We start from the raw sequence: 26,777 nt of genomic DNA, 5'->3' as shown, positions 1-26,777 counted from the left end.
AATTTTCTTTTTAAAAATACATTTAAAGTTATATAGATGTCTCTATATAATGTATTGCTGTGTGTGCACAGTTCTGCCACACTGGTAGTTGATTGACATTCAGGAAGTGAAGAAAACTAGTGTCCCTGCAATCCACTCTTTCTCCTGCTCCCTTTGTTCTCCCCCCTCAGGAGACAAAGATCATGTGACCACTGTCCCATATTCAGTTTATTGCTGAGCACAGATTGAGGACACCCCATGGTTACAAGGTGGGAGAAACAGCATGTTCTGAGCTTTGAACCACAAAGACTACTGGGAAATGTGACCTGATAGCAGCGCAAGGGAAGAGGAACAATACAAGATACAGAGCAGGCAGAAAACTGCATCAGAGGTGCAGGACTACTGTAAAACCCAATGAGTACCAGGTGGAACATCAGTAAGAACCTTGCACTCTGAAAGTTTTTTTTTTAACAAGGCTGCCCTGGAGTTCCCCTTTAACTGCACACCAATATAGGAACCATGGCTCTTTGAGAGTGAAATCCAATCTGAATGATCTCTTGATAGGTAGACTTACCAAATGACATATATCATACCTCACATCACCTACAGTTCATCTCTGGTTACGGTCAAAGAAACCAACTTTTACCAACAACTTTTATAAAATCACAGCTTTTAGCAACACTGTTTTTTGTGTTTTCCCTGAATACATAATATACTGTAAGCTTCAGTTACATAGTTATATAGCTGAAACAAAGACATCCATCAATCAAGTTCAAACCAATGGATGTGGCTATAGGGAACTGTACCCACACTAGCCTCACCAATGTGCCCACTTTTCTGCCATATCGCTCAAATAATATAGGTAGAATAAAGGTAGCACGATATATACTGTACTGTACAAAGCCAGATTACAGCAGGACCGAAACCGCAACTTATCTTCCATGAACAAGGTTGGTGATAAGTGACTGATCTGTGGTGGTCTGATCACTGGGACCCCTTCCAATCATCAAAACAGAGGCTCCGAATGCCAGTATTTCATTAGAGCCACAGTTGAACATGCGCAGAGCTGCTCCATTTATACTAAACAGGACAGCCAGGGGCTGTATTCAGTGATTTCTGACACTCCATAGAGTTTAAATGTAGTGACAATGAATATACTCAAACCCCAGTTCTACCCTGGGTCACTTGGGATACCTGTTCTTGTAATCAATGGGGGTCTCAGTGGTCAAAAGTAGACCAATCAGACCCTTAGCACCTACCCGTTGGATAAGTGATAAGATGGGAAAACTCCTTTAACACATTGATTATTACATTTGTATGCACAACAGTGTGACCTGGGAGTGACGGCTGTGGTTGCCATGTGCAATCGATACAGTTATAGTGATGTAGCGGAGGAACTAACATATATAATTTCTGTCCTTGACGAATACAGAGTACAACCATTTATTAGTTATATTGGTGCCTTCTTATATAGAAGTGATGTCTTGGTCCCCTGAATCCCAGATGCGATTTCTACCTCTACATCGTCTACACCAAAGAAATGCAGACAGAGAAATCTGCCTGTAAGCAGTTGTTATTTTTTTTTTACAGTACTGTACAGTATTTCATTGTATAAGAGCTGACGGGCATACTCGTAGACTGCAATTTCTTTGGTGTAGACGATGTAGAGGTAGAAATTGCATCAGGGATTCAGGGGAATGCACTACTGCATTCCTCATTCATCCCATTGATAGGACACAGAGTAAATCAGTCTTCCTGCCACACTATTGTGATATTCCCAGGTATTGTTTCCAAAACTACACTGCATTTTCAATGAAGAACAATCCAAAATCACAGAAAATAGAAGTGTCCTTATATAAAGAGCTATTGTACCCAACATATACTACTCTAAAGCTATCACGCCAAAATAGTTCTCTTTGTACTGCTGTAGGCAGTGACATGACTATTCAGTGTGAGCAATGCTTTATATATAACAAGTGAATAAATTAACGATATTATTGCTGGATTGGTCAAACAATAGAAAGATTCCCTGTAGTAAGAAGAAACAGCAGTGATTTTACGTGGAAGAAGGAAGTAGAAAAAGTAATAGGAATAATAATAGTAATAATCTTTGCAGTAGTTCATCGTTGGCCCATCATCATCTTCAAGAAGAATGTTCAGATCCTTAAAGAAATAATAAGATTAAAATGTCATAATATATATATCCATCTATATATATATATTTTTTTTCCCCCTCCATCCCCCTTTTCCTACCGCACCCATCTGGCTTATAAAAACATAAGGGATTGTCTGTAATAAAAGCCTACCTGGTCCATTTAGTCTTCCCTTATATTATTTCCTTTGCTATTATCTTAGGTTAGATATATATTTAACCCAGGCAGGTTTACATTCACTGTACTGTACATTTATCATCCATGTCCGTTGGAAGTTTGTCCCAAGCATCTTCTACTCTTTTAGTAAAATAATATTTTCTCATATTGCTCCTGACCTTTCCCCCTAACTAACCCCAGATTGTGCCCCCTTTGTTCTTGTGTTCAGTTTCCTATTAATGTTTAGTTAAAAGCTTCTTTTTTTTTTTTTTAGCTTTTTTAGAGGAATTATTTTCTTAAACTAAACGTCTAGACTTTTTAAGAAAGATTATAATGAAAATATCAAGATACGTGTGTTATCAGCCCCTAAAGGTATCAGCTTAACTCCCCCCGTTGAATCATATTTTATGTGAAAGCAATAAATCTTTGTCCTTGAGCGTGATATGAATTTTTTTTAGGCCCCATAGTGAGATACAGGCCTTATTACCAACCCTAACCAATAGTAGCTTAATGCTGAATTCAACGTTGTGGTGATATGGGAAACAAAGAGGAATGACAGCTTATCTAAAACCCCATTTTAGCCAGCGGTTTTTAGAAGATAAGAAAGGGAATAACTAGAGAGAATGACATGCGTTTAGGACATTGGTGTGCGGGCAGCACCTACATCAGATCTGCTGACTAATCTACTACTACAATATGTACAAGCACAGTCATTTAGATTCCAATCCATTCTACCTGTTTTCATTATAAAAACATCTTAAGGTCGTCACCTTTCGTCTGGAGGTCTGGACCTCATTTATACCAAGGTTCAGGTTCTTCCTTCTTTACCCAACTGAAAAAAAACAACCAGCACAGAAAATATAAGTCAAATAAAATTATTTTTCTCCCCAGCAAAGGAACAGATAAAGGACATTAATGGACTGATCTTGGGAGATTTGGGACCATGATTGCGTTAAGATTGCCTGAGAAGTTTTCATTTTTAGCAGTTCTTTGTGGATGATAGAATCAAACCCATTAAGTATTACACAGCAGCTCATACAGCAGATGGAGTCAGTGTGACCGCGATACAAAGCAGCAGAAATCCCAAGTATTGAGGTATCAGGTTGCCCAGTATCTGCATTCTGTTATCCAGATGTTTGTGTGGCAGTGATATTTCCCAAGCCTATTACATAGAGAAGATAGATAGATATAAAACAAAATGTAGCGGCACTCCAATAACTTCAGTGAAGAAAATGGTGATTTATTCCATGAATCAAAAACAACACAGCAGCGACGTTTCAGTCCTATCAGTAAGGACTTTTGTCAAGCTAGTCAAAGTCCTTACTGATAGGACTGAAACGTCGCTGCTGTGTTGTTTTTGATTCATGGAATAAATCACCATTTTCTTCACTGAAGTTATTGGAGTGCCGCTACATTTTGTTTTATATTCAGCCAAGCACCAGCGGATCCTGGTACTTAACCCCTTCGTGCTGCAGCTAGTTTGGGCCTTAATGACCAGGCTAATTTTTCAAAATCTGACCTGTCTCACTTTATGCTCTTATAGCTCAGTGATGCTTTAACGTATGCTAGCGATTCTGAGATTGTTTTTTCGTGACATATGGCACTTTATGTTAGTGGCAAAATTTGGTCACTACTTTGTGTGTTTTTTGTGAAAAACATCAAAATATCATGAAAAATTTAAAAAATTTGCATTTTATGAACTTTGAAATTCTCTGCTTCTAAAAAAAGAAAGTCGTAGCACATAAATTAGTTACTAAGTCACATTACCAATATGTCTTCTTTATTCTGGCATAATTTGGTAAACATATTTTACTTTTTTAGGGTGTTATGGGGCTTAGAAATTTATCAGCAAATTATCACATTTTCGTGAAACTGATTTTTTTTAGGGACCAGTTCTTTTTTTAAATGGATTTAGAAGTCTGGTATCCTGAAAAGCCCCATAAGTGACCCCATTTTGGAAACTACACACCTTAAAGAATTAATCTAGGGGTATAATGAGCATTTTAACCCTACAGGGGCTGGAGGAAAGTATTCACAATTAGGCAGTAAAAAAATGGAAAATGTAAATTTTCCAATAATATATATGTTTAGATTAAAGTTTCTCATTTTCAAAAGGAATATGAGAGAAAAAGCACCCCAAAATTTGTAATGCAGGTTCTCTTGAGTACAACGGTACCCCATATGTGGTCGTAAACCACTGTATGGGCACACAGCAGGGTTCAGAAGGAAGGGAGCGCCGATTAGCTTTTCCAATGCAAATTTTGCTGAAGAAGTTTCTGAGCGCCAGGTGCGTTTGCAGTGCCCCTGTAGTGTCAGCAGAGAGAAAACCCCCTATAAGTCACCCCATTTTGGAAAGTGCACCCCTCAAAGAATTCATCTTGGTGTGTGGTGACCATTTTGACCCCACAGGTATTACAGGAAAGTATTCAAAAGAAGACAGTAAAAATGAAAAACTCGAATTCTTCCAATAATATGTTCGTTTAGTTTGAAATTTCTCAATTTCACGAGGAACAAGAGGAAAAAAGTACCACAAAATTTGTAACGCAGGTTCTCCTGAGTACAATGGTACCCCATATGTGGGTGTAAACCACTGTATGGGCACACAGGAGGGCTCAAAAGGGAAGGAGCGCCAATTAGCTTTTTCAATGCAGATTTTGCTGCAGAAGTTTCTGAGCGACAGGTGCGTTTGCAGTGCCCCTGTAGTGCCGGCGGAGTAAAATCTCGCCATAAGTCACTCCATTTTGGAAAGTGCACCCCTCAAAGTATTCATCTTGGTGTGTGGTGACCATTTTGACCCCACAGGTATTAGAGGAAAGTATTCAAAAGTAGACAGTAAAAATGAAAAACTCAAATTTTTCCAATATTATTTTCTTTTAGTTTGAAATTTCTCAATTTTATGAGGAACAAGAGGAAAAAAGTATGCCAAAATTTGTAACGCAGGTTCTCCTAAGTGAAAAGGTACCTCATATGTGGGCAAAAACCACTGTATGGGCACACAGGAGGGCTCAAAAGGAAAGGAGCGCCAATTAGCTTTTTCAATGCAGATTTTGCTGAAGAAGTTTCCGAGTGCCAGGTGCGTTTGCAGAGCCCCTGTAGTGTCCGCAGAGTAAAATCTCCCAATAAGTCACTCTAATTTTGTAAAGTGCACCCGTCATAGAATTTATTTTGGGGTGTGGTGAGCATTTTGACCCCACAGGTATTTGAGGAAAGTATTCAAAAGTAGACAGTAAAAATGAAAAACTCGAATTTTTCCAATAATATGTTCCTTTAGTTTGAAATTTCTCAATTTCACGAGGAACAGGAGAGAAATGTCACCCCAATATATGTAAAGCAGGTTCTTCTGAGTAGAATGGTACCCCATATGTGGGCATAAACCACTGCATGGGCACACAGCCGGGCTCAGAAGGGAAGGAGCGCCAATTAGCATTTTCAGTGCAGATTTTTCTGAAGAAGTTTCTGAGCGCCAGGTGCGTTTGCAGAGCCCCTGTAGTGTCAGCAGAATAGATTCCCCCCAAAAGTCACCCCATTTTGGAAAGAGCACCCCTCAAAGAATTCATCTTGTGGTGTGGTGACCATTTTTACCCCACAGGTATTAGAGGAAAGTATTCAAAATTGGCCAGTAAAAATGAAAAACTCGAATTTTTCCAATAATATGTTGGTTTAGTTTGAAATTTCTCAATTTGACGAGGAACAGGAGAGAAAACGTACCCCAAAATCTGTAACGCAGGTTCTCCTGAGTAAAACGGTACCCCATATGTGGGCATAAACCACTGTATGGGCACACAGCAGGGCTCAGAAGGGAAGGAGCGCCAATTTACAGGAGCAAAACCGCAGCTAGTAATAGTTATTAGAATAGCGCAGTTACTAAAATAAATTAAAAAAAATGAGATTACAGGTAATGTGGGGTGGTTACGGACAGCCTGGGGTGGTTATGGGCAACCTGCGGTGGTTACAGGTAATCTGGGGTGGTTACGGACAACATGGGGTGGTCACGGGCAACCTGCTGTGGTTACAGGCAACGTGGGGTGGTTACAGGCAACGTGGGGTGGTTACGGGCAACGTGTGGTGGTTATGGGCAACGTGTGGTGGTCACGAGCAACCTGCTGTGGTTACGGCAACGTGGGGTGGTTACAGGCAACGTGGGCTGGTTACAGGCAACGTGGGCTGGTTACGGGCAACGTGGGCTGGTTACGGGCAACCTGCTGTGCTTACAGACAATCTGGGATGGTTACGGGAAACGTGGGGTGGTTACGGGCAACCTGCAGTACTTACAGACAATCTGGGGTGGATACGGGCAACGTGGGGTGGTTACGGGCAACCTGCAGTGCTTACAGACAATCTGGGGTGGATACGGGCAACGTGTGGTGGTTACGGGCAACCTGCAGTGCTTACTGACAATCTGGGGTGGTTACGGGCAACGTGGGGTGGTTACGGGCAATGTGGGGTGGTTACGGATAAACTGAAGTTCTTATAGGCAATCTGGGGTGGGTACCTGTAATCTGACATGGGCACCGCAATCTGGAGGGGGTCATTGGCAATTTGGGGTGGTCAGAGGCGACGTGTGGTGGTCAGAGGCAACGTGCGGTGGTCAGAGGCAACGTGCGGTGGTCAGAGGCAACGTGCGGTGGTCAGAGGCATCGTGGCGTGGTCAGAGGCATCGTGGCGTGGGCAGAGGCATCGTGGCGTGGGCAGAGGCATCGTGGCGTGGACAGAGGCAACGCGCGGTGGTTACGTGCAATCTGGGGGGGTTACATGTAATCTGGCATGATTACGGGGAACCTGGGGGGGTTATGTGCAACCTGGAAGGGTTACAGACAATCTGGGATTGTTACTGATAAACTGAAGTGCTTATAGGTAATCTGGGGTGGGTACATGTAATTTGGGGTGGTTACGGGCAATCTGGAGGGGGTCACTGGCAATTTGCGGTGGTTACGGGCAACGTGCGGTGGTTACGGGCAACGTGCGGTGGTTACGGACAACGTGCGGTGGTTACGGACAACGTGCGGTGGTTACGGGCAACGTGCGGTGGTTACGGGCAACGTGCGAAGGTTATGGCTAATCTGGGGAGGGGTTAGGGGTAATTTGGGAGTAAACTGCAATTATTACTATAATAAAAAGTGTGTGTTTTATTTTTTTGTATGTTTGTCACTTTTTGTACTTTGCACATTCATTTTCACTGTATTACTATGATTACTGTGATATTTTCTATCACAGTAATCATAGTTCAGTGACAGAGACCAAATTGGTCTCTGTCACTTTAAATTTTCAGAGTTGGCTGGTTGTGAAGCGCATGCGCACTTCATAACCAGCCAGGACGTCGAGGAGGAAGGAGCTCCAGGATCAGGTGAGTATATGGGGAAGGGGGGGGGTGACTGGGGGACGGGGGTGACAGGGGGGTGGGGGGCGACTTGGGGGGTGGGGGGACATCACTTTTTATCCCCTGTCACCAATCATTCATGGTGACAGGGGATAAAAAGTGCCGGGAGCACATGGTACAAGCGATCAGCGGTATATAGTATATACCGCTGATCGCTTGTACCGGGACCCCACAGGGGGGTCCCCGATGACTGCCCCATGCTCTCCGCTACCTCCAGTGGTGGAGAGCATGGGGCTTTCATTCATTTTAACTTTTTCATCGCTGTGAACCGACATTAGTCGGTTCACAGCGATGTCGGCGGCCATCTTGGAAATGATGGCCGCCGGGGGAGGGGGGTTAGTGATTCCCTGCTAGGGGGGGCTGATCTGGGGTCTGAGGGGACACTTATTTCATCTCCCCCCGCCGTAGATTCACGACGGGGGGAGATGAAAGGCGGCGGCAGCACCGGTAATCCCCTTTACCGACGGCCGCCGCTATAACGTTAATAGCGGCGATCGTCGGTAAGGGGGGGGCCGGGACGGACCCCACACACTGCCCCAACCCCTCAGCTACCTCCGGTAGCCGGGGGGATGGGGTGGGGGCCGTCCCGGCCCCGCAGCCTTATTCTCTGCCATCGCCGTAAAAAGCTGATGGCAGCAGAATAAGGACCCTTAGTGACCGCCGTAAAAAGCCGTATCGGCGGTCACTAAGGGGTTAAGCTGGCACCCACCTGCATCTAACCGAGTGCTGCGAATTATTTGTATACTAGATAGATAGATAGATAGATAGATTTTGTCTTGTTACTGTACCTTATCCCTGGGTTGGTAATGGCGGATTTCATCAGGTAGATTGTTGCATTGGCTATACCCAATGCTGTGAAACCAAGCAAAGGCACCAACTGTTGGTACAAGAAAGTAAAATTACTTTATCTTTTAAAACAGTCTGAACCCACCTTCTACAGACGGTCAACTTTCTGATTCAAGTAAATGTAATATTAACACGTTATTATTTTTCCAATATTAAGGCTGGGTTCACACACAATCAACTAAAATTCTTATTTAATATTGTGCTACATCATAATCCATAAAAAAGCCTGTTTTTACTGTGTGTGTGTGTGTGTGTGTGTGTGTGTGTGTGTGTGTGTGCATAGACAGACATTTTTCCATAGACTTTAATGTAGCTTGTTATTAGATAAGAAAAACAGACATACAATATGTTCACCCAATGGGATTTTTTGGATGTCATTGTTGACAGCCGTCAAAAGGATGTCCAATATTTACAAAAGACGGCTATCTATAATGATCATGATTATTATAAATTGCTATCATTTGCAAATATTGGATTGGAAAAACTGAACTGGAAATATCAGGCTGGAAAAAGTCGTATAGTTCCTTATTTTACAGCCTAATTTTGCTTTTATAATTACCACGTGTGAACCTAGCCTGCAATGAAAACACACAAATAGGTTGTAAAATAGATAAAAAAGGAGCTGTTTTAAAAATCTTATAATGTGTCCCATTAAAGTCTAAAAAAAAGTAACTTCTTTTTATACATATTTTACAGCCATTTTTGTTTTTTATTGTATAGTGTATAAACCCAACCAATGTGTCTCATTTATTTATATTGCTTATATGGCAACAACATATCTGTTAGTGCTGTACAAGCATTGTCATCATTTACTGCCCCCATTGAAGCTCAGAATCTAAATTCTATATGTCAAACGCACACACCATGTTGGGTCAATACCAAAGGATATACATTCGTACATTTAAACATTTTGATCCTAATGGAATGCCAACCATCATGTCTGACATCTTTTGAGATTAAAAAAAAAACAAGAAACAATGGTCACTTTGGCTGAACCAAATATCCTGCATCACTGCAGCATTCCACCAATCTTGGCTTTACAGCAGATTGCCAGTAAAAGGACATTCATCAGTTTGTTTGTTTTTTTACTTCATTAAACCTGAAGCCGTGAAGCGCCATCATTCTGGCTCCTGTGGTCCCCGCCTACCCCGAGGATCCGACACTTCATCTACCATTCATCAGTAAAACGCCAACCTTGTTTTGCTTAAATTCTAAGGGTATGTTCGCATACATTGGAGTTCCATTGCGTTAACACAATGAAGGATGACTGGACTGCATTTAAATGATTAATTACAGCAATGAAATTATCAATTACTGTAATTAAATGATCTATTCACATTGCATTTTCATTGGTTTACTGTATGTGTGAACACAGCCTTTGTGTCATGTCTGGGAGAAACAAGGCACTGCTGATCACCTGCCTTTAACCATCCTTACAATACATACTGGTAGCAGCATATAAAGTTACACAGTTAATAAGGTTAAAAAAAAGACAAGAGTCCATCAAGTTCAAACGAGAACTCTACTGTGTTGATCCAGAGGAAGGGAAAAAAAAACTTTTATTAGGCTAATTTGCAATAATGCAAAAAAAAAAAAAAAAAAAAAAACCCTTCCAAAAAAAACGCCATGGTGTTTATTTGAGTAAAAACGCCCATGGCAGATGTTACTGTAAGTCAGTGGAATTTGAAATTTTTCTCCTGCTGTGTTTCTCTCTACCCTCTGACTTTTTTTTTAATTTATCTCTCTGGCAGTTTTAGGGCTATTTTTCTGCAAATTGTGGTGTCTCTTTCCCATATAGTTTAATAGAATGTCTTCTGTTTGGCTTTTTTGCCTTTGGCATTTTTTGAGGCAATCACACGTAAAGTGTCACTGTAATTTTTTTTTTTTTTTTTTGAGAAATCAATAGTACAGGCGATTTTTAGAAGCTTTGTAATTATTAGCTTGTAATTATTATTATGTTTATTAGCTGAAAAATGCATTTTTATCACGAAAAAGCAGTTTGAAGCTCTCCCCCCTGACTTCATCATTGTGTATGGAGAGGGGAGGGGTGAAGGGAGATGAGGCACCAAAACAGGACAACAAAGAGTTAATTTACAGCTACATCACCGGCTATCTCCTCTAATAGTCAGCACTGACCTCTATGACCTCTGAATACGGCTTTCATGGAGCTATCCTTTGTTCTCTGCTCTCTGCTGCCGACTCATCTCCCTCCTCCTTCCTCCCCCCTCCCTTTTCTATAGAACAGACAGGGTTGTGTCTAATGCAACAAGTCACAATTTTGCAGTGAATGGAAAAGAGTAGAAGAGTGGGATCTGGGAAAAGTCTTTTTTAATGCAGATAATGGCATATTTGCCTAATAAACCTGACAGTTTCTTAACCCCTTAAGGACAGAGCCTGAAATGGCCTTAATGACAGAGACAAATTTTATGAATATGACCAGTGTCACTTTATTCATTAATAACTTCGGGATGCTTTTACCTATCCGGCTGATTCTGAGATTGTTTTCTCGTGACATATTGTACTTTACATTTCTGGTAAATTGGAGTCGATACTCATAACAAATCTTTATGAAAAAAACCCAAATAATGTGAAAAAATGTGAAAAAATGCATTTTTCCAACTTTGAAACTTTTTTGCGTATACAGAAAGTGGTTATACCACATAAATTATATATTAAATAGCATTAGCAACATGTCTACTTTATGCTGGCGGCATTTATTAAACGATCTTTCATTTTTTTTAGACGATAGGAAGCTTAAAACATTAGCAGCAAATTTCCAAATTTTCTGTAAAATTTCAAAATCAGATATTTTTAGGGACCTGTTCAGGTTTAAAGTGTATTTGAGGGGCCTGTATGTTAGAAAGCCCCACAAAGCACCCCATTTCAGAAACTGCACCCCCCAAACTCTGCAAAAGCATATCCAGAAAGTGTTTTTACCCATTAGGGGAGTCACAGAAATAAAAGCTAAGTGTGTAAGGAATTTGAAAATTTTAATTTTCTGTGCAGAGATTTTATTGTAATCCAATATTTTTCATAATTATAAACCTATTACCAGAGAAATGCACCCCAATAATTATTGTCCCGTTTCTGCAGTTTATAGAAATACCCCATATGTGGCCCTATTGTGCTATTTGACGCAACCACAAGCCTCAGATATAAAGGAGCGCCTAGTGAATTTCAACGCCTCCGTTATATTTGGTCATTTTTGACTGTACCACTTCAGGTTGGCAGAGGCTCTGGGGTGCCAAAACCTAAAAAACACCCCTAAAGGGACACCATTTAGAAAACTACACCCCTCAAGGAATGTAACAAGGGGTGCGGTGAGCATCTGGACCCCACAGGTGCTTCACAGATTTTCCGAACAATATGGCGTGAAAAAAGAAAAATTTATTTTTTACACTAAAACGTTGTTCTAGCCTTCAATTTTTCATTTTCTTAAAGGGATAAGAGGCAAAAAAAGACACAAAATGTGTAGCGCAGTTTCTCCCGAGTACGGAAATACCCCACATGTGGCGATAAAGTGCCAAGGGGGCCCAGGACGAGCCTCCAAAGGGAAGGAGCGCCAATTGGCTTTTGGAAGCTGAATTTCACTGAAAAGGATTTCAAGGGCCATGTCGCATTTACAGAGCCCTCGTGCTGCCAAGACACTGGAAACCCCCCACAAGTGACCCCATTCTGGAAACTACACCCCTCAAGGAATCTAACAAGGGGTGCAGTGAGCATATGGACCCCACTGGTGACGGGCACCAAGTAGAACATGTGCCGAGAAAATAAAAAATACAATTTTTTTTCATTTTCACGTCCCAAATGTGGCCGTCACCAGGGGGCCATATCCTCGCTGCCCCCCTTGTTAGATTCCTTATCGGGTGTAGTTTCCAGAATGGGGTCACTTGTGGGGGGTTTCTACTGTCCTGGCCGCACAGAGGCTTTGTAATTGCATCATGGCATCCTCTAATGGGAATGGCGGCCATACCTACTTAGCTGGGGAAAAGGGACAATTCTAATTTATTTGGGGGTATTAGGGCAATTATTAGTTTATAAGGTTGAAAATGACAGGTGTCCATCAAACTCAACCTGTGTTGACCCAGAGGAAGGCAAAAACCCTCGTAAGGCAGACGACAGTAGCCTCATCACAGATCAGAATAATCCCCAGACCAATGTGACCCCTGAAATAGGAATAAGGGACAGAATTTAGAAAATGTAGAGATCCGATGACGTGTGGTGCGCCTTGGAGCGATCCAGTATGCAGAGGCCGGGGGGATCAGGACAGGTGTCACACAGGAAAATGGTGTCCTTCCTGATCCCCCTGTTATGCCACACTCTGCACTTCTTCTGGGGTCTCCTGTTCTCCAGTGTGGGGGACGTCACCTGGAAAATGTTGTCCTGGTGCGATATGGGGTCCTTCATATCCAGAAGCACTGGGTCCGCTCCATGGCTGCTAAATATTAGGGCGCTATTACTACTTCTGATATTTTCGGATCGTGCCGCAAGCTACAGGGCAGCGAGGGACCGGAAGAGGGGGCGCTGGTATAAAAGTTATCCCCGTACAGGTGGTAACCTTTATCCAGCAGTGGGAAAATCAGTTCCCGGACGATCTTCCCACTTGTTCCGAGGATGGGGGGGGGGGGGGAGGGGGCATCTGGGGGCTGGATTCCGGTGTCCCTTCCTACATACACTCTAAGGGTACGTGCACACTGCGGAATGGCGAAGGATAACCCTTCGTGCATTCCGCAGTTGGCACCCGCCGGCGGAGTGATGCAGGCGCACGTCTCCACACGTGTCATAGACTCCATTCTATGCACGGGCGGATTCCACTCTCCGTCCAACGTGTTCATTCTTTGGATGGACGATGGAATCCGCCCATGCATAACATGGAGTCTATGACACGGGTGGAGACACGCGCCCGCATCAGTCCGCCAGCAGGTGCCAGCTGCGGAATGCACAAAGGGTTATCCTTCACCACTCCGCAGTATGCACGTACCCTAATCTGTAAGTGTACCCAGAGGTACTCTCACAGAGTTTGTAGAATTTCACACCATACCGTCATCTCTTATTGGGACGGTACTGGCAGAAAAGACGTGTCTGGGGGGCAGCATACGCTACGCTACCCCCAGACATGTCACTGGATGATGAGGATGAATGGAGGAAAGAAGGTTCCCCTATTCATCCTCACTGGCTGTTTCGGTGTCGGAGGCAATAACGTATCCCTTTGACGCCGAAAACACCCTGGGGGCCATCTTTATACGGGGACTAGTATATGGGGTATGTAGTGGTGTAGTGTCAAACTTTATTCAATGTAGTGTGGTGTAATGTAGTGTTTTTTACGTGTTTTTTACAGTAAGTATAAAAAAAAAAACCTACGCCAACAAAGGAGTTGCTGATAAATGCCGCACTTATGTGCGGCACTTATCAGCAGACCGTGGCAGTAGGGTATAGAAAAAAAACACCCTACGCCAAAAAGGAGGAGTTGCTGATTAGCAGCGCACTTTCGTGCGATGCTGATCAACACTCAGCGGCGATAGGGTGCGGAAAATAGAAAAAAAACCCCGGAAGACGCCGATCAGGAGCCCGGGACAGGTGAGTAATGTACAAATACCTGCTCTGGACCCCTCGGCTACCTAGCTGAGGGGTCCAGGGCAGGTATTTACTATTTTGTGTGACTCTGATCGCCGTGCCACCGGCGCGATCGCCGTGAACGGCCGGCCGGTACCGGACAGCCGTTCACGGCGATCGGGCCGGTGGCACGGTGACCACCATTACTTTTTACAGTAATGGCGGTCGGTGCCATCCTCGGACAGCCGACTGAATTGATCAGCCTATAGCGGCGATCGTAACCACCCCCCGTGCCGAGAAGCTAAGATGGCCTGCTAGGATTTATAGCAGGCCATCTTCCCCGATCGCTGTGTGCGAACACGCAGCGATCGTTGAAACATCGGGCGTAAATTTACGCCCTGATGCGCCAAGTACCAGGGCGCGAGGGCGTAAGTTTACGCCCGATGTCGTTAAGGGGTTAAAATCGCCTGGACTATTGATTTGTTATTTGTTTTTTTAAAGGCCAGAAAAACGCCACAAAAAAGCTGTGTCTGGGGCACCCTTAAGCAGATTCCAATTGCCCCATAGCAATTTAACGTGTTTACAGAGCAATAGTAACATTTGCTTAGCACTTTAATGGGCGTACTTTACATGTACAATTATCTTTTTTAATCTAAGGCTGGGTTCACACTACATTTTTGCTAAAAAGAGATGTAAAAACGGATGCATTTGTGTTTTTCCTTTGACTTCCATTATAAGAAAGGATCAAAACGCATCTGATTTTTTAACATACTGTACATAAAAATAAGGTCATTTTTGTGTACATAAAAAAATGTGTTTTGATCTGTATTTTCTTTATAATGGAAGTCAATGGAAAATCAGATGAAAATGCATGCACACAAATGCAAAACAGCCTTAGCGTAGCTTCATATGTACCGGATCCGCAGTGGATTTCACGCTGTGAGTTTGCAGCGAAATTCGCTGCGGATCTATGTAGTGTGAAGGTCTATGGGGTTACAAATCCGCAGCAGAATTTTCATTCCACTATGGATATGTATCCCCCCCCCCCCCCCCCCCGCAGCCCCGGCCTGGAGCATATATTACCTGCTCGGCGCCGCAGCTATGTGTGAGAGCGTGGCTCCCGTCGGTCCCCATCAGCCAATCAGTGCTGCCATACACTGATTGGCTGATGAGGAGCGAGGGGAGGCAGGAGCCTCACACACAGCCGTGGCGCCGAGCAGGTAATATATGCGCTGGGGACTGGGGGTTAAAGGGACCCGGTCACATATTGGCAGCGGAATGAAAATTCCGCTGCGGGTATGTGACCCATTCAACTTCACACTACCAGTATCCGCAGTGTTTCCACTGCGTTTCCGCTACGTATAAAGCTACCCTTACTGAATTTCTGTATTTTGAATAACGTCTTGCCATAGGTTTACAGTTATTGTAATATTGTCATTTTGTGGTTATATTGTGCTAAATCACTACAGCTTTAGGTAAATGTTCACAGCACAGAAATGCAGACAATTTTGTTTAATATGCAATATTTTAAAAAAGTTCATTTTATATGAATTGGGCATCATCTGCTAATTAGAAATTGTGGAGTTTAGTTCCATGAGTGTAGGCAGCCTGCTTTTTTTCATCCTATCTTATATCTGGTCTAAGATCTGAAATGAGCAATCACAGTCACAGTAAATGGCAATATGGCACCCGCATGAATATTAGTAATAGACTAGTAATAGTCATGAAAAGAAATGTGTACTGATATTTGTGAAAAAAGAACGGCAGCTCTGATGTAAAAAAGGATGAATATATGAGGCGTTTCTTTTTTACCCATATGAGATACATTTTAGCCCAAATACTTTAAAACAGGTCCCTGTGAATTTGAGCAGCAATGTTGCAGAGGGTGAATAAAGAAACCGCCTTTTTACTTTCCGACCAGATTCACACAAGCATAACAAGAGTGCATTCTGCACATCCTAGCCCAACCATGGGTCTAGTGGCCTGCACTGATAGCATTATAGTGATCTATGATGTTGTCAGTTCACTTCATTAGACTCATGGTCGGGTTGGGACTTACAGCTTTAATACAGGTGCAGTTTCAGGAGAATAAGGACAATTCAGCACCACAGTAATAGAATAAAAGAATCCAATTTATTTCATCCTGTTCACATTTCAACAAGAAGACTGCAAACCGAGTGACAAACTCAAAGATGACATTTGCAAAAATGTGTCTGTTTTATGCTCTTGAATCTGGCCTGTTCCTTGCCAACAAAGTAAGCAAAGATCAAGCACTTGTTTGAAGTATAAAAAACACCAACATTTTATTTCCACTATTGTTAAAGGGAAACTATCAGCAGGTTAGAAGCTCCCAGGACACTGAGGATGAAGGTAATTTTCTTACCTTCATCCTCAGCGCCGTTTTCAGAATATCAGCCATTTTATTTACATGCTAATTAGGTGTTTTGGTGCACTGGGGTGGGACTACCTCTCTCAGTGCATCCTACCTCTCCTAATGAACATTGGCAGATCAGTACAGATTGATGCCCCAATATTCATTTGGGCGGGGCAGGCCAGCATTATTAGCATAAGAATAAATCTGCTAATATCCCAAAAATAGCACTGAGAATGAAGGTAAGAAAACTACTTTTAGCCTCAGTGCCTAGTGTGCTATTGGGACATAGCAGGTTAGATGCTTCTAACCTGCTGATAGTTTCCCTTTAAGAAGGAAAAACATAGAAAAATACAAAGTTTCTAGGAACCCTCAAGTGGACGCTTAATGAATCCAATGAACCAGAGGCTTCTAGGCAGCAGCCTTGGAAATCGATGCTAGCTCTGAGCCACCATCACATGAGCTTGCTAAGAGGAATAAAACATAGTAAATCAGGTGCCGGAGGAGCCTGTGTTTCCTCCATGCGCCCCTAGGCCCATCAGGTTAGCAGAGTGTACATTGGCAAAAAGTCAAAAATTTTGGTGCCACCTACCTGGTGTGTGCAAAAATTAGCAACTTTTTGCTGAAGGCACAGGGGTGGTACATTGCCATGCAAAAAAACAAAGAACTGATAAACACATTTAAAAAATTGCCCCCCTTGTGACTTTGTTAATGTGTTTTTTTTAACATATTTTAATCAAGTAATTTTTGCACATTTTATCAACAAGTATTTTTGACTGGTGTTTCCTTCTCTCCATTACTCATGTGACTGACCTGGGGCCGGTGAGCTGAGCTGTTCTTTTTTGAATTGTGTTGAATCCAGCCTAATACAGTACTTTGGAGTGCTGCTTATTTTTTATTCTATGCATCAATGGGACATTAGGTTTGTGCCCTGAGGACTGCAACTGATCACAGAAAATACTATTCTTTTCTTTTTTCCCATATGTGCACCAGAATGCAAAAACCACACATCATTTCAAAGAGATTCTTCTTTTCAATTGGAAGAATGAAATTCATTTTCTTCCCACCGTGAAGCTCATAGTAATTGTGTTACTCGTGATGTCACAGCTATGAATAATAATATTACAGAACCATAGGTATTAAGTGCTCGCTGGATTCTGGTCTTTTTATTATTCATTTTAGCAGAAGCTTCTTTCAGATAGATCTGTAGGCAACTGGAAATAGCTAAGATTTACCAAGATATTTAAACGTCATCTGACAATAAACATCCACCCTAATGTAGTCTTCAAATGATGTATCTATTATATGGTATTTATGTTTGCCGCCGAGCATTGTAATAGGCAAATATTTTATATCAACCACTGAGATTACAAAATGGCATATTAATATTGTATCTATGACTACATTATGTTCTATATGTGTTCCTCATTGTTAATGTGCAGTTTTTAGAATGGCATCCTTTGGTTTGCTTATACATGAACTTCAAGGGTGCTACCAATTTTCTTTTCCACGTATAATGTGAGCCCTCCATACGGCCTTTTGAATTAAATGTTACAATAAAGGAATCTAATGGTTTGTTTACACGAAGATTTATCTGACAGATTTTTGTAGCCAAAGCCAGGAATGGATTGCAAAAGAGGAGAAATCTCAGTCTTTCCTTTATGACCTGTTCCCTGTTTATGGTCTGTTCCTGTATCTGTCTGTGTAAACGCACCCTAAGGGCCACATATCTATTTTGTCCTGCAAGAGATCCACCAGACTAACCTGGTATGATGGCATGAGCAGCACTAGGGGCCCCATTGTGATGTTGCTTTTCCTTTATGATTACTCCATTAGTTTGATTTGCCCACAAATCCTCTTAAAGGGGTTATCCAGCCCTACAAAAACATGGCTACTTTCTTCCAGAGACAGCACCACTCTTCTCTCCAGTTTGGGTGGGTTTTGTAACTCTGTTCCATTAATGTGAATGGAGCTTAATTGCAAACCATACGTCAATTATAGACGAGTTGTGCTGTCTCTGGAAGAAAGTGGCCATGTTTTTGTAGGGCTGGATAAACCCTTTAACACCTTTCCATGATAACATGAGACTCTAGCAGTGCTGTCATAACCCACCGAGGAATCAGGATAGAAAGAAAACACTCCCTTACCAGTTAAAGTGTTTTGTAGCTGGAAATTTTCTTCTAGGAAATGAATTGCTGGTCACAGCACTGCTTTGGTGACACGCTGCAATGGTCAGGGCACCATTCAGATAAATGAAACTTTGAGGTCAGCTAGACCTTTTAACTTCTGCCAACAGATGCATTTTCCTAAGGTTGAACTTTTACTATACTTTTTATGTTTACTTGTTAAACTAACAGTAACAAATGCTTTAATTTTTTTATTTATTCTTTTAAATATTTTGCTCTCAGGTACTCCAATTTTTCTTGTTCTAGATCAAGTCAGTACTTACTAGTCACCATAGTGATTGTCAGCTTAAAGCAAAAATGTGTGATAGTATATTGACTGTGATGAAAAGCAGTTGGAGCAGCCAAAATACTGACACCGCTGAGTTGGAATAAATCATTTTTCTATAAGCCTGTAAGCACTGAGCCATAACAGAGGAGTCAACTTGAAAACTTTTGAATGTTGTACAGTAGTTATGAGCGAATTTCGGGCATGTTTGGGTTCACCGAACCCGAACTCTTGGCATATGATTACCAGTGGCTAAAAAAGTTGGATGCAGCCCTAAGGAGTCCTGGAAAATAAAGATACAACTTACACTTGCATCCATGTTTACCAGGTAGCCTTACTGGGTTGGACCACTACCCTCAGTGCACTGATCCGTCCCGCCACTTCTAATAAACATTGGGGCAGTGCTCTGCAGTGGTGTCACTCCAGCACCCATCACTGCAGAGTGCCAGATGATAACTCGTTAGACGGGGCAGGCCAGGCATGATCGGTGCACTGAGGGTGTTAGTCCCGCCCCCAGTGCACCAAATCATCTCATTAGCATGGGGGATAAACTACAAAGTACATGAAAACGGCACAGAGGATAAAGGTAAGAAACTTCTATTCTCAGCACCCCATGCACTATAAGGAAATAAAAGTATAAATTTAAGGGTCCTGCAAGTCAGGAAAATACAGATTCCAGTTTATTTGTAATCCACCAATGTGTACAGAACCAACAGTCCCCAGAAAATGCCGACTATAGGGACATATCAGCAGGTAAGATTCTTCTAAGCAGCTGATAGTTTCCCTTTAAGGGTGTCCATAGTCTTTAGATTAACTAAACCTTGGGTTAGAAGTAATTATTATGTGAATGTTTAGTTATGGGTTTAATTATTCTTTTAAGCAGAGAAGAATGGCTATGCATTACTTTGGTTCCTGACAGCAAATATTGAACAATGGATCAGAACCTCACCTTTGCTTTTTAAGGCTATGTTCACACTACTTAAATCTACGGCCGTAGTTCTCGCCGCAGAACTACAGCCGTAGATTTGCGGGGTGGAACATAGCATTATTTGCTATGGGATCCCGGCCGGAGCGTACACACATCGTATACGCTCCGACCGGTTCCCATACGGTGCCGCAAACAACTGACAGGTCCATTATTTGCGGATGGAATTCTATGAATTCCGCCTGCAGAAGGACCTGTCGGTTCACACAGTGAAGCGAGCGGCTCCGGCCGCTTGCTTCACTATGTGCTATGGGAAGCTCTGATGGGGGCGCGAGCTGATGCGCCCGCATCAGAGCTCCACGGAGGAAAGATAATCCGGCCGGTACTTAAGTACCAGCCGTGATAATCCGGGCTGAGACCGGCCGTTCCGTGACCCGGCCGGAGTCACGAAACGGCCGGTCTCATACGTAGTGTGAACATAGCCCCAGTGAGCAATGACTTACGAAGCGAAACAGATCATTCATTGTTTAAAAAAAGAAACTCTTTTAAGGAAAACGTTTTTGATTACAACGTTATTATATTGATTTTTAACAAAATAATTGTACAAAAAAACCCTATATAAATATATTCAGAATTTCTTTTTCTCAGCTTTTGCCAGATTAATTGCTTGCCAAATGAAACAGGACAAATAATCGTACAGTAATCTTAGTAGCAGTACACTGCCACAGCAGCATCCCTGGTCTGTGCAGCACTCAATGGGTCAAACCCTTGCCTCCTTAGCGCACTAATAAGAGTTTTGTTTCTCCATTTCTCAGAATAATGGCTTTTGTTGCTGTCTTCAGGTCTACTTTGCCTGTGTTTGTCCCATGGGAAAGAAAGCTTTGCCCTCAATCGGATACTATACACAAGCTCTTGACCTTAACTAAACTAGAGTCCCCTGCCAGGCTATGTACTGCTGCTGATTGCCTCATTCAGATTGGACCAATTGCACACGGAATAGCTCTGACATACAAACTGTGGAAATAATAAAAATGTGGAGGGCGGTGAGTGATTTAGGACAAGTAGACCTGCCAGTGTTGTTGCTGGAGACCTAACATTAGTGCATATAATTTTCTGATTTTCAGAAGCTCCAAGTTGAACTGGTTGCTGCTGTATAGAGAACAATTTATTTTGGGCTGGGTTCACACTACGTATATTTCAGTCAGTATTGTGGTCCTCATATTGCAACCAAAACCAGGAGTGGATTGAAAACACAGAAAGGATCTGTTCACACAATGTTGAAATTGAGTGGATGGGCGCCATTTAATGGCAAATATTTGCTGTTATTTTAAAACATTTTATATTGAAATAATGGCAGTTATTTACTGTTATATGACGGCCAGCCACTCAATTTCAACATTGTGTGAACAGATCCTTTCTATGTTTTTAATCCACTCCTGGTTTTGGTTGCAATATGAAGACTAGAAAAAAAAGCTTTGCAGAAGGAGTAAGAAGGGGTAGCCTCCTTCTCTTCTATGGAAACTGCATCTGTTATAATCGCTGCCCATGGCTGTCCTGTGGAGTTGTCTCCTTTAGGTATATGCTCAAATACAGACAAAGGCAGCATAAAATGTGAGGCGGTCATATTACCTTTTTATATGGGTGATATAGCAGATTACAGTACTAATTCAAAGAGTGTGTCTTTAGTCAGGTCCAACAGTGTAACTATATCTGGACCTTAGGGAGAACCCAAAAACTGATCTGCTACCTTAGAAAATACCAATGTTTATTATGTCTGCACTATGACATCAGAGCATGTTATCCTTTTTGTGGTTCAATGTTTAAGAACCTAGTGCTGTAACATCATTGGGGTCCTTATTACCTGTGACATCATTAAGTTTATTATCCCTGTCCTGTAACATTTCTGTGTGCATTGTTCCCAAACTGTGACTTCACCATGTGCAATAATCCTTTCCTATGACATCATAGTTCTTACTATACATGTATTGTGGCATTGTGTGCAAGATTCCTTGCACTATATCATTGTGATCCTGTTACTTTATTTTAGTCAATATCTTTGAGCTGTGACATTACTCTGACTATTGGGAAAGAAAATAGGCAAATCCAACATCACAAATAGTCCCAATGTTGCAGATATGTGTCAGATGCACACTGGTTGGTCCACAATCCCTAGTGGATTAGGTAACTGGTAGCAAGGAGTAAACAGCATTCAAGTAGAATATTCTATAAGGGTAAAAACAAACACGACAGATCCACAGCAGATTTCTCACTGCGAATTCACAGTGAGATCCGCTGCGGATCCCTGCCCTGTAATGTCTATGGGCAGACATACTCGCAGCGAATAGACATCCTGATGCATGTCAGGAGACCGCCCCGTTAACCCCCCCACCGGACAAAGCTTATACATTATCTGCTCTGCGATCTGGCTTGCTTCGGGGGTTCTCGGGTGGACGTCCCGCTGTGGCAGTGTGATAATCAGTATAACACCATCACATGCCTTATATAAACAGTACCCTAAGACTTTTTCAAAGGATCAAGGATACAGTACTGTATCATTGATCCATCAATAAAGTCTTGAAGAATATTTCACTTGGATGCTGTCGGACTCCTTGCTACCAACCACTCTGACTATTGTGATGCTGTTCCCTTTGTGCTGTGACATCACTGTCTTTAATAAACCCTGCTTATTATCTGTGCGCTGTTACATCACTATGCTCATCAACCCTCTATTGTGACTTCCCTGGTTTATTAAAGGGATTATCAAGGCTTAGAAAAAAAAAAAAAAAAAAAAAACTTTACTGCAAAAACCGTGTCACCCCTGTCCTCAGGTTGTGTGTGATATTATAATTCAAATCTATTCACATCAATGCAACTGAGCTCCAAAAGCCACACCCAAACTGAGGACAGGAGTGGTGCTCTTTGTGGAAGAAAGCAGCCATGATTTTAAAAGCCTATATAACCCCTGATCTATTCATGCCAGATTTTTTAGACATACCTGTAACAATTAAAGCTATGTTTACACACTGTAATGAAAACGGCCGATGTTTGACACAGCCATTGTGAGCAGGGTCAAAGAGCGGCTGCTGTCTTGCATGCTCACCTGGCCAATCCTGCAATATCGCCCAGACGAACATTATCTTTTTCCCATTTGGATTGTCAGCATCTTTGTGTACCCACAATCCAATTAAGCATTGGACACAATGTAAAGTACGGCTGGCAGCCATACTTTACATTGTGTGCACAGCTATTTTCTACAGCTGTTGGTCGCCGAACTTCGGCCGTAGAAAATAGACATCTTCGGTATTTTCTGAGGCCGCAATTTACCAACGGCCTTAGTGTATACTGTGTTTATACACTATGGCTGTTATTGCATTGAAATCAATTTTTGAAATCGTTGTTGCAGCTTGTTAAACTGACATGACTTTAAACCACATAATCATTGTAATCTTTGTGTCTTCTGTATGGACGATAGGTCTAGGGTCTGGTTTGTGTTCCCTGGCCTGAAATGTAACAAGCAATAAGCATAATAAAATAATAATAATAATAAGCATGGTAAAAAAATAATAGTAATTTATAGGCATATAATTAATACGGTGAATTCAAGTAGCAACGATTTCCGCAGATTATAGACTGAGAATAATATACACTATTATATAAAAGTAGAAAAGTGAGCTTATAGGATCCACATTCCGCAGCACGTCAGTCACACTGTAATGCCTCTATGAATGGGCTGTAGCAGAGGAATGTCCCTAAGATCCTCGCACAAGAGGTGGTTATTCAGCTATAGCTCTTAGTGACTCCATGAGATTAGTGGGAATACTCAGGGATGTTTTCAGTGGGAAGAGAGGTCCTGGGAAGAGTACTTTTCTTCTGGATATCCTCCAAATTATAGACCTTTCACCCCATGGTGTCAAACATAAGCATTCCCAAGCACATGAGCACACATACAAAGGTTTGTTTTATCTTCTTTAAAAATACACATTTCACACACCAACAATGATGCACATGGAAAAATGGCAGCACCCTACATTATGTCAACATTACGCAGTAAGAAAGAAAACTATTGGAATTCTGCCTTGATGTGTCTAGTAATAATCCACATTATTATTACTTCATTGCTAATCCAATAATATATCACTTTTATAATGTATCATTTACATATAAAATATATTTTACCATTACAGTTTTAAGATAAGTTTTAAATACTGTACGGGCCCATTACACATCAGTTATTCATAACTTAAAGGGAACTTCTCACATTAAAAAGGCAGTATGTTATAGAGCAGAAGGGGCAGGTTGATATAGGAAAGGTTTTAGGATAACGTGTCATCTATTCATGTAAACTTTAGCTCATTCTAGGCTAAGCAATTAAGTGATCAAACAAACAGATCGCTGATCTCAGGGAGACCAGCCAAAGATAACACTGCTGGCTGCTAGTGAAAGCGCTCAATGCAGTGAAATCCAAGGTGCATTGCCCCCTAGGAAACATGAATATGCAAAAGAAGAGCCCGTGAACCTAATTAAAGAGTCTCGAAACACAGGACTAGTCAGATATCCCTCCAGGAAGGACCCAGCCAAGGGGTGGCCCTACAAGTCAATGTAATGACAAGAGAAAAACCAAGGCCAGGTATCCATTCACATACAGCTGTTTTATGGTGTTGCCCCTCATCAGTCTGGAGCAGGATTCTGGCTAGGTGGGAGCAATGCCTAGTAGAGCCATAAAAGAAACAGATCGCTGATCTCAGGGAGACCTTTTCCATGTTTCCCAGAGGGCAATGCACCTAGCATTTCACAGCATTGAGCACTGGATTTCACTAGCAGCTGGCAGTGTTATGTTTGGCTGGTCTCCCTGAGATCAGCGATCTGTTTCTCTTATGGCTTTACTAGGCATTGCTCCCACCTAGCCAGAATCCTGCTCCACACTGATGAGGGGCAACACCCTGAAACAGCTGTATGTGGATGGATACCTGGCCTTGCTTTTTCTCTTGTCATTACATTGACCTATAGGGCCACTTAATATGAAGGTTTTGGTGGTTTCCCTACAGGAGCCACCCCTAGGCCGGGTTCTTCCCGGAGGGATATCTGGCTAGTCCTGTGTTTCAAGACTCTTTATTGAGGCTCCACGAGCTTTTCTTTTGCATAAGTAATTAAGTGAGCAGTCATACTCAGTGATGGACAGCTATCTGTGGATAAGTGTGTATATAGAGGGACAGCTATCTGTGGATAAGTGTGCATATAGAGGGACAGCTATGAGTAAATAAGTGTGCATATTGAGGGACAGCTATCTATGTACAAGTGTGCACATAGCCCCCTACTGATGTAAGCCCCCTACTGAGGTCACAATAAGCAGAGATTTACATGAATAAATGACAGGACTTTCCTTAGACAATTATATTCCTCAGCTTCTCCTGCCCTATAGCATATTGTCTACACAATGTAATACATTTTTGACATGACAGTTTCCCTGTAAATACAAGACACTGTATGTACACATGCACAGTCACCTCATTATTGATCTCCCAGGTGGGTATCCTAAAGTGTCCTTGGTAGATATACCATAAATACAATACCTCATAAGGAAAGCCGATTTAAAGGCACTCTGTCACCTCCAGCCCCCCCACCCCCTTCACCCTTCTTCACCCCTAAACTAAAGTCATCTGTAATGAGCGTAATAGATGCTGAAATAATTACGATGTACATCTTCTAAGTAAACTGAGTTAGTTTAATATCTATAGGATGCCATTCAAATTATTGCACCTGTACATTACATTTTATGCACAGACATAATATTATACCTGAAGGAAAAGTAAAGAGAAGATGAGAAGAGTTATTAATAAACCATATTTAATTGTAAAACATATTTTTTATGGTTGTTCTACTAATAGAGGGAGATTTATCAAACATGGTGTAAGGTGAAACTGGCCCAGTTGCCCCTAGCAACCAATCAGATTCCACCTCTCATTTTCCATCGAGTCTGTAAGGAATGAAAGGTGGAATCTGATTGGTTGCTAGGGGCAACTGAGCCAGTTTCACTTTACACCATGTTTGATAAATCTCCCCCTAAGAGTTTACAACTACTGGTTGCAGCCTACAGCAAACGTCTTGGACCATGCCAAAGGACCAGTGGTATGCCTTGTACAAATGGTTCATCACGTCACATTCACTAAACTTTCTATGTCTGGTTCATAACAGTATATTCAACATTAGCACTGATAATATGTGGTTCAGCCTATAATAATATAAGATCTGGTTCTCATCACTAAGTGAAGAATAGAAAAATAATACTTGCATTGTGAGACCCCTAAGTAGTTTATCAGTAGGCTTCATGCTTACATCAATCAACCCAAATAAATATATATATATATATATATATATATATATATAGTTTCTCCCAAGTGAAAACAGCGGTATTCCCATACAGACGCACAGTCCTCCACCAGGTTGGCTCGTTCCCAGTACATATATATATATATATATATATATATATATATATATACATACATACCCTTATTCATAACAGCAGCTACTTTGAGTTTTATGTAAAATTACAAAAAAGTACAATTCTAGTACTAGAAATAGCTTCAGTGCTGTAGCTAAGTGGCTGCATTTTCTCTCCTATACTATAAATCAATAAAAGAGGCTATTACAACTTGTCACCACAGATACTTGAAAAACTTTTACTCTGCAAACAGTGTGCTCACTACAATATCTACAATATCTAAAGTTATGGTAATGCAAAAAAAGCAGGACTTACTCCAGGGTGTTTCTTCACCTGCTTTGAGAATGATGAAAATCTCCACCACATTGTGTCCCAGGAGGTTCTCTGTCCTGCTCAGCTATTACAAGCAACAGGTCTCAGCATGTGTCTGCTTCAGAGAGTCCTATTTAAGGAGGGGGTGACAACTGAGGGTGGGTGTATACTGTATATCTGCAGCCTGCCCCACTCCTAGAGCTCTTAATATCGTT

At 41.8% G+C, this 26,777-nt stretch overlaps 2 long non-coding RNA genes across 2 annotated transcripts in view; one reads left to right on the top strand and one right to left on the bottom strand.

Annotated features, from left to right (window-relative positions):
- Positions 1-26,654, bottom strand: LOC138792685 (uncharacterized). Its single transcript, XR_011363173.1, has 4 exons — positions 26,566-26,654; positions 8,454-8,542; positions 3,059-3,120; positions 1-2,142 (listed from the first exon to the last, which is right to left on the bottom strand). It is a non-coding gene; the product is annotated as an uncharacterized lncRNA (long non-coding RNA).
- LOC138792686 (uncharacterized) overlaps positions 25,852-26,777 on the top strand; it is a 63,661-nt gene continuing 62,735 nt past the window's right edge. Inside the window, exon 1 of the long non-coding RNA XR_011363174.1 lies at positions 25,852-25,937. This is a non-coding gene — a long non-coding RNA (uncharacterized lncRNA). The remainder of the gene's footprint in view (positions 25,938-26,777) is intronic.

The sequence above is a fragment of the Dendropsophus ebraccatus genome, chromosome 5 (genome assembly GCF_027789765.1).
Source record: "Dendropsophus ebraccatus isolate aDenEbr1 chromosome 5, aDenEbr1.pat, whole genome shotgun sequence".
In the NCBI taxonomy this organism is placed as follows: Eukaryota; Metazoa; Chordata; class Amphibia; order Anura; family Hylidae; genus Dendropsophus; species Dendropsophus ebraccatus.
The sequence above is the reverse complement of the archived record's forward strand: the minus strand, read 5'-3'. Positions and strand labels throughout refer to the sequence as shown.